The following is a 9610-nucleotide window of genomic DNA, read 5'->3' as shown; positions in this document are numbered from 1 at the left end:
TTTCTGATGTCCCCCGCCGTGATATTGCTGGACTATTGCTAAAAGCGGCGCAAAACCACACTCACTCACTTTTTAATTAAGATAACTTTATTTCTGGGGCTAAATGTTAGTCAATAATCACCCCATTAGCTTCAGCAGGATATTCTCATAACCTTTTTAGCCCGTTAAACTAAGAGGCTTGATGATTTCTTTATAGAACTAGTTTAGTTAACCCCGTGGATAGTCCTGCACCATGACTGTGGAATTTATATTTGTTTTTTGTTTTTTAATACAAGCCTAGGTAAGTCAAGATCAAACTACCCAAGTCGAGTTTGCTTTATTCCACATCCAGATATGAAAACAGCGGAAGAGGAAAGGTTCTTTCGAAAAAAGATTATATTATTTTAAAGACATGTTTTCATTGACTAAGTGTTAGCCAACCCTGTGGATAACTACTTTGGCAACTACACGTGACAGACTAATATGCCTTACTTAACAGTGACAGAGTGCACATGAAGAATATATCTTCTCCTTGGGTAGTTACACATAACCATTAGTATTTTGTTTGTTAATCGAATATTATACTTGCATAAAAATTGAATATTTAATTAATACAATGCTAAATGATACGTTGACCTGGGTACATGTTTCTGGTGCTAAATACACGTTCTTCTTATTGCCATCATAGAAATAGCTATAATAACGATAGTAATTATACGAAGCTTATAACACCCCCTTGAATACTATCCCCGACCGCAGTGGTAGAAACCATTACCATATTGAAATGTCATACTTTCAAATTTTGTAAGAATATTATTACTATCAAGCATCGAATTATAATGAATCATTATTAATACGATTATTTCCAAAATGGCATATATAAAGTTATGAACAACAATCCGACCTGGTCCAGAATAAATAACAAAACATCTATTGATTTAAACAAATCGTTTGTGCCACAAAGGCTCGTCCCTATTCTTTGAGTGTATAGTCTAAAAAACAAATGGAATATTTCCAGGAGCATTTTTGTGTATACCTCACTGTATCCATTCTTCCGTCAACGAACGTTCCATCATGCTGAAGACGTTTCAAATATTCCGTTAAACGCAGGGCAAACTATCACGTTTTTGGGACTATGAGTGTTTTGCTTATTTTCCGTGAGACAGATATTTATAATGTCCCGTTATCCAAACGATCCTCAAGCAAATATGCTGCAGTTTTCCCTAAATATTTACATGATCTTGAATTTAAAAAAAATATCAACCACTCAATCGAAGACATATTTTCAACGGAATATAATTATAACACTTAAATTAATAGTAATCATATCACCACCAGTTCTTGTAACCATTTGTGAAATTATGAAAATATGTTGATGAAAATATACTTTAGTAAGATGGAGCATTCTCAAAATAAAACGAAATGAAAAAAACCGCCTGAGAATAATCAGTCGCGAATCTCTGCCCAAACAGATTCCGTTAAGCGTAAAAGACACATTATTGATGCAAATTATGGAATGGATCACTTAAAATCAGTGATGACATCAGGTGTTCTCGAAAGGGGTAAGTATGTCCTGCTCAACAGGTAGAACCCGTCACTCACTATTTTTATTAAAGAAGCAAGTGCCAGTGAATAGGGAGGTGTGAAAACTCAAAATGAGGCACACAGCATGAGAGAGCCTCTATATGTCTACCATAACGCTTCTGGAATGACTTATCTTAACTGATTGAAAAGCTTTGTTGTAAGCAAAATGTGTCTCTACATATCTGAAACAAATGTAATACTCTACAGCAGCTAGGCAATTGAGAAATGTAGACGCCATACTGTTACAGGACCACCAGCAAAGGCAATCGCTACTGCTGATTACTGTAATGTTAAGTATATCGATCAATAGTGAAAAAATGTTCACAGTTTAGAAAGAAAATTATGTAAGTCTATACGACGACACACAAACCTTTATGTTTTAAACACGTGCATGGTTCATTTTTATCTGTCTTAAAGCTGATTTGGTAAAAATAAACAAGTGAAAAATGAAATTAGAAAATTCGTTAGATACAATTCACATGCAACGGATACAAATATACACATAGGATACAAAAACACATATCCCAAGTACCTCCAGAGATGTGTTAGATTAACCAACCGTTTGATTGGCATTCTAAAAGTTGGTGGGTAAATAATATATATTTTTGCATGTAGCGACGTCTTGATTCTGACAGAACTCGTTCCTGCTTGATAACGATGTAAGAATCTACATTGAAACGTCGCTATATGCAGTAAAACAGAAGTTGTTATCCATAAAGTTGTACGTTTTTTAAGTTTAAATTAATCGAATAAAATAAAAACACATTCAATATAAATAGCATTTTTTCATGTTTTTGTGTCGAAAATATTCTAGTTTATTTGAATGTAGGTTCATGGAATGTCTCAGTAATTAGAAGAAAACCGAGAGTAAATGTTTCAGAGTGTATTGGACGTTAACACAGACAGTCTGTTAACATGCTTGAATGACAAACCATTGGACCACAACGGATTGTTTATGATTAACGAATCTCACTTTGTGATACTGTTTAGCATGACATTTAAGATTGATACGGTAATGAGAGGTGTCTGTAACTCATCTTATATGAGGGAGTCTTATATAACACATGACAAAGTTATCAAAAGGTATCAAGGATCACCAGTTCTATATATAAGTCGTTTAAGCAGGGAGTCTATATAGACGATATAGTTTTTGTATAGCCTCCCCGGTTTAACTTATAGAGATAATAAGGTCGCTATCTGTGATATTTTTTAAGTTTTATTCTTAACTCTTGGACTAAAGAAAGTATACACATGAAAATTATATTTGATAATTAGGTTGAAAACAGTCGCTGAAACACTGCAACCTTAAGGTCCAAAAAAACAACAGTGATAGCCGTATCAAATACATCACCATCGAATAACCATTTTTGTTTGTTCATTTTTAACAACCATCAAACTTGGTGTATACTTCCCTTGGGCCCGGCAGTTTAGGCCCTACAGCGAAACAGTCAATGAAACCCACCAGCAAGTACTGACGAATTAAATTACAAGATCTGTGTTAATCAAAAGCTACCACCTATTACAAACCTGTGTCTCTAAACAATTTCCTCATCATGTACTTCGATGATATATTTTGTTAGAATTAGTCCAAAATTTCAACGAATTCGCCTCCGTTTTGATGAGGTCGCGAAAATAATAAAATTGTGGATTTATGTACCATGCAATGTTAAATGGAGAAGGTTAATGTACTCCGAGTACTTCAACATACGTAGTACGCCTTCATCGCCGGCACGGGATCTAACATTACTGGTGGTACATAGGCTAAGCCTCCAAATATGCCAATACGTGTATATTTTTGTAACATTTGCTTGCTATTTCCCTCAGTAGGAAAATGCAGTGAAGTAGTTAAACCTGAAATGTCAAAGCGCATTATATGTTTATGTGTCTGATTTCAGGGTTGACTAAAACGGCGAGCTAACCAAGCCATCTTTACTTCACAGGAGTGAAAGTTTGGCAAACGTACAAGAAAAAATGTGTTTTCTTTTAAGGATCTATCACATTGCTTCTAAACACAACTTGAAACACGAACGTGTATCAGGTTCTGTTAGGTTCCACAGACTTGCACAGACTAAATGAATGGTCGTTAAAATAGCGAGACTGAAGGATAACATTATAAAAACGTCTCTGGATTTAAAGAAGAGAATTTATGGATGTCAACTTCTTTATTATGAGGAACACAACTTCGGAGTATCTACTTACTTCTTCATCTTTAATACTCCGAAACGTTGTGATCCTCATACTAAAGAAGTTGACATCCCAAAATTATCTTCCTTATGCGTATCACTTCTAGATATCATTCGAAGACTTGTCTCTGAATTTGAAATGTATTTTGATTGACCATTACGATCTTTACAATAGCATTAATTATTATTATTTATCATTAGAGCCAGTGTTATGTTTTTCAATGTGAAAGATATGTTTGTTTTTTTTTGCTTGGTCTGTTTGTTTTGTAATGTAAAAGGCGACATATAACAAGATTAATATTATTTCCATTTTTTTTATATCAAATTCGTTTTGCTTAGAATGCGCATGTTTTGTAATCTGATTTGAATTGCATAGAAAGTTTATTATCGTTTTCTGTATAAAATACTGATGACTGACATTGTGTGTTTATACGTCAGAAGTATAGCTGGGCTGTACTCGGACAGGAATAGGTGTTAATACCTAGTGCCCATTTCACGGTGTTCTGATATTGCAGTAAGAGTTAAAATATTGGCGTTAATATTTATTGACTATACTTTAAGTTTACATATTAATTAATTTAACTGAAAAGTTGTTCAAACTGACACAAATGACAATTTAACTTTTCAAATCATTTTTGGTATGTTGATTTCCACTTTTCACTTTTTTTTGTGGGCGTTTTACTGTTATTTTGATTATCACTGAACATAACCATCCCATGTTTGTATCTGCTGTAGACATGTACATCCACCGGTCTTGAGGAAGTTCTCGGTGTTTGCCTACTCGTAGCCTCCGTAAGCGGTACAGAATGTGTTACCTTGTCCCCCAATACAAGGCTGTCGATCCCTCCACTGTCCGCCTGTGCCCAACGGTAGCGGCCACCGTGACATTCCTCTGCTCCAGTGACTTAGAGATTGTCATCACATAATTACACACACGATATGTAAACAGGACGAGTTCAAATGTATCATCACCCCTGTAGAGCAGGGATGGACTGATCCGAGCGTTAATGTGCTGAGCTGCGACACTCGGGGCGGGCAACTTCAAAGGCAGTTAACTAAACAAACGCCAGTGCCACGCCTCCTGTCGCCTCTTTGAAGGGCTTAGAATCAAATACCTCTGAGGCGAGCGCAAACACGCGGACGTCAGAGAAGACGGGCTCTTAAAGGGGAACCCGTGTATGCCAGTGGCGTGTAGGGTGCTCCGGGAACTAACTCGGTGACATTTGGAAGCTTGCTGACAAATACATTTTGCTCCCTTTCTCTTACTTTGCACAATTTTCACACCCAAGCTTGTTTCAACATCTTATTAGCCACATAATTCTTTAAGATTCAGGCGTGGGTATGTAAACAATGTATAGGCGTGTTGTTTCGCACAAATGCATTTTTCTTTTCCGCTATCCAGTTAGGATAATGTCAGCCGAGCAACTAACATGTGTATCAGTGGGTAAATGTAGAGAAAGTGCATGAGGGTTAGCTGGGGATCTACATGGGGAAACTGTGGTATTAACTGTATTTTTTAATATAAAAATCGGTCGAAATATCATCTTGATAAACACGTGTATATACTTCTCATGTTCTTGGGGCATATCTAAGGTGCCAGGTTTCTCTGTGCAGAGTTGCGTCCCTTACCTATGGTCGTGGGTTCGAATCCAAAATTCGTCTTGATTTTGTTTACAGGTTTGCCAGCTTACCCATGCTTATTGGTGTCACCAGCGTGACTAAAGATCTGCTTACACATCAAACTGACACGTGGCCTAGTGGTAGAGCGTCCACCCGGAGAGTGGAAGGTCCGGGGTTCGATCCCCGGCCGCGTCATAACAAACGACGTTAAAAGACGGTACTTGTTGTTACCCTGCCTGGCGCTCGGCATTAAGGGACTAAAACAAGGACTGGTCGGCTCGGAGTCAGTATACTGTCTCTGAGTGGGGTATTCATGTTCAACTGCTGCATAGTATCTCATTGGGCTAGCTCTATGAATTGGCATCAGTCCGGACTAGTACAATCAGCTACACACACACACGTGCATGCACGTCGCTATATAAGTGCAATAATCTTGGACGCGACGTTAAACCCCATTTCACCTCACCTTGTTCGATCAGTTGAAGTGAGTGAGTGAGTATGGTTTTAAGCCGCTTTTAGCAATATTCCAGCAATATCACGGCGGGCGATCAGTTAAAGGTTGCAGTCATGTAACTTTTGTTTGTTTGTTTGTTGTTAACGCCGCACTCAGCAAAATTCCAGCTATATGACGGCGGTCTGTAAATAATCGACTCTGGACCAGACAATCCAGTGATTGTTATCATGAGCATCGATCCACGCAATTGGGATACGATGACATGTATCAACCAAGTCAGCGAACCTGACCACCCGATCCGGTTAGTCGCCTCTCTTACGACAAGCATAGTCGCCTTCTACGACAAGCATGGGTTGCTGAAGACCATCATGTATCTGCGGCATGCAACAACATTCACTCACTCATACAAATGCATTGAATTTAACAGATTTTCTCCAATGACATGTACAGGCATTCTCATGTACAGTTTGTATGCGAGTGTGTGAGTGAAGTGAGGTAACTTTAATGTCGCTTATTTCGGTTACATCATGGCTTATCAGCTTCATCTGCGAGTGATGCATTTATTCGATGTCTACCACTTTAGTGAAACCAACGAGCATGGTTGTAATGCTTACAAACGAGGATAGTATTTGGGTCGAATCTTGTATTAAAACCCACGATCAGCGGATCCTGGCAATGTTAAGGGGTGCAATTTGTGCACTCTGTAAAATAGGTATCTTTTTTCATTGTTAAAAAAATATACTTAACAAAGAAAATGCTGTTTTTTAAATAAATACAAGAAGAAAACCACAAAAGGAGAGCAGGAGAACAGAAATTAATTTTGGTCTTGTTTTATTTTTTTGCCCCCGATTATGTTTCTAGGTTTGTCAGCACCATACCCGTGCTCGTGGGTTTCACCGAAGTGGTAAACGCCTGAGACCTGCATCACTTCGGGCTTTCCTCCATCATTAAGCTGACACGCCGTGATATAACTGGAATACTGTTAAAAGCGGCGTTAAACCCAAATAACTCACTATTTTATTGCATTTCGTTTGGTTTGCAGGATTTCAGACGGCAAAAGCGATTTAGAATATTCACGGCGAAGCGACTGAGATTTTATGAACGCATCATTCGACGTGACGCACACATCAAGAAAAGTACATCATCTTATCTAATCGGAGAGGAAACAGGTAAGATAAAGATGCTTTCAAAATAGTTGATTTAAGTTATATAGTTATTATAGTTTATATAGTTGTTTTCTTTAAGTTATATCCCCCAAACAAGTCTTACATTATTGTGGCATAAGGACGCCATGAAATCCTTATTGTAGATAGAGTATTTCACTCTGACGCATTTAGATCATCAGGGTCCATTGTCGGTTTTCTCGAAGTACTGATAACTCGATCTATATACGTAGGACTTCGAGTGAACGAGTTTTGCCGATCTACAAAGGTTTTAGAGCTTTAAGTAATACAATTTTGATAAAAGCGTATTGTTTCGTCTGTTAGATTTGGATATCAATTAACTAACAAATGTACATTTCAACATTGTTTACTCACGAGTGGAACTTGGGAAATAATTGAACTAGATCATATAAGTAAATCATATACATGTGTACGATGTGTTTATAGTAATCGGTTTACTCCTTTTGATAAAAAATGTGCTTGTTACCTTAGGCGCGATTGGAACGCTGCCCTTTCGGTTCCAAATTCAATCTAGCGCGGTTAAATCTACAGGTAACCTAGCTCTATATGAAAAACACAGTATGTTTACTTCCTAATTGGTATGCTTCTAGAAAGCACTCTGCATTTGATGTAATTGCCACAATCACAGACAGTGAGATCAGTCAATTGTGTGAGAAGTGAGTTAAAAGTTTGGCGAGTGTGGGGGTGTCGACCTATTTTGAACTGTTCGAGTCATCAGGGGAATTTTATGCTTAATTTGGATACTTGGGACTCCAAAATGAATTCGAGACAACCGAGAATTCGAGACATCCAGTTCGACAGATTCGAGTATAAGTGATAAATCATATATAGAAGGAATTCGCAGGGACCAGAGATTGACGACCAGAGAATTCGACACATCCAAGTTCGCCACAACGAGGTTCGACTGTATTTATTCAGGGTCAGGGCTGGGATGATTCGACGATACATCGATACATGGCGCTACCCTGTGCTACCGTCCGCTAGTGGACATGTGTGAAATCTATTGCTGGAATATTGCAAAGTTGTAAAACCGTCTTCACTCACTTGTCGTAGTCAATCCCTACGCATTTTGAAGGCTATTTCTTCATATCTCATGTATTAAGTTATCGGGTATTATATATCTCTCTTCCTTAAGTGAGCCATCGAACGACCATAAATGCTATGGTTGTAGGATCATGTAAAACATAAACAGGGAACTACATTATACACTCAATAATTGTTTTGTTCGAAATGCACTTAATAGGATGTGGTAGTGCTTACATGTGCGGAAAGGGAACGCCATTGTGTCGTATTTTGGTCACTTTTACTTTGGTCTTCAAACATTTTAGTTCACGACTCTTTGCCCCTCTTGCCGTCACATAGCTGGAATATTGATGAATGTGGCGTTAAACAACAAACTTAACCTTATAAACTATAATGACTATATCCAACGGTGTTCCGACACTGTGGAGCATAGTCCCTTTGTAAAGAGAGGCAAAGATTGTTTATTTGTTTGTTTGTTGTTTAACGCCGCACTCAGTAATATTCCAGCTATATGACGTCAAGAGAGGCAAAGATTCGTGAACTAAAATGACGGCGATGCGTAAATAATCGAGTCCGGACCGGTTGGTCCAGTGATTGACATCATGAGCATCGATCCACACAGTTAGGATATGATAAATTACGTCAACCAAGTCCGCCAGCGTGACCTATTTAATTGTGTAGAATAAGGGGTAAATATCTACGTGGACTATCGATCTAATATTATGACTATAATAAGTAAAGCGTAGTAAGGTTTAATTACTCTATAACGAGGATGATAACTAAAACATATGACTAACAAACCGTATTATTAATAATCAAAAGTGGACTTACACAAAAAAACAAAGATATTATTTTTTGTGGCAGGGAGTCAATTTAATATACGACTTTTCGACTCATTGTTAAGCAAGATCATTCACAAGAGCTCAAGGTGTTTTCTCAATCACTATGAATTGTTAGGTGTAGAAAAAAATGCCCCAAAATAAATAAAATAAAGATAACACATATGACCCGATAATTTAGGATTCGAACCCCTCTTGATGATCTACCATGACTGACACGTAAAGAAACGTGTGAACATTTTCCCGCCATAAAGTTAACGAAATGATTAAGAGTTACTTCCCTTACATTGGGTCAAAGAAGAACGAACACATGCGTGCAGCTCGCGGCACATGCGGAACGCGACAGTGTGGAGTCAGATGGCTAGCATGCTCTTTGATAAGCACACAAGGGATGACATCTACATGCATCCATCAACCATACCAATGATGAAGCTGAAGAGGAAGATAACCTAGCTATTTGACATAGGGGTCTCATTATCACACACGACATGCGAGCCGTCAAGTGCGCTACTTTCATTGTTTTAGCGAACGCGTGTGACAGCTTCTTTCTATTTGAAAACATCCGAATACATTTTTATTCACATGCATGTATTAATTTCCTTGTGAGGTTGACATGGTCTATTGCAGCAGTTGCCTAAGAAAATGTCGTGAGGCAGGTAAGAGGTAGCGTGGCCGAGCGGTCTAAGGCGCTGGTTTTAGGCACCAGTCTCTCAGGAGGCGTGGGTTCGAATCCCACCGCTGCCA

General features: G+C 38.1%; 1 non-coding gene across 1 annotated transcript; it reads left to right on the top strand.

Moving 5' to 3' along the window:
• Positions 1 to 9528: 9528 nt before the first annotated feature.
• Positions 9529 to 9610, top strand: Trnal-uag (transfer RNA leucine (anticodon UAG)). The gene has a single exon. It is a non-coding gene; the product is annotated as a tRNA-Leu (tRNA).

Source organism: Haliotis cracherodii, unplaced genomic scaffold (assembly GCF_022045235.1).
Source record: "Haliotis cracherodii isolate W230 unplaced genomic scaffold, xgHalCrac1.p SCAF_16, whole genome shotgun sequence".
NCBI lineage: Eukaryota > Metazoa > Mollusca > Gastropoda > Lepetellida > Haliotidae > Haliotis > Haliotis cracherodii.
The sequence above is the reverse complement of the archived record's forward strand: the minus strand, read 5'-3'. Positions and strand labels throughout refer to the sequence as shown.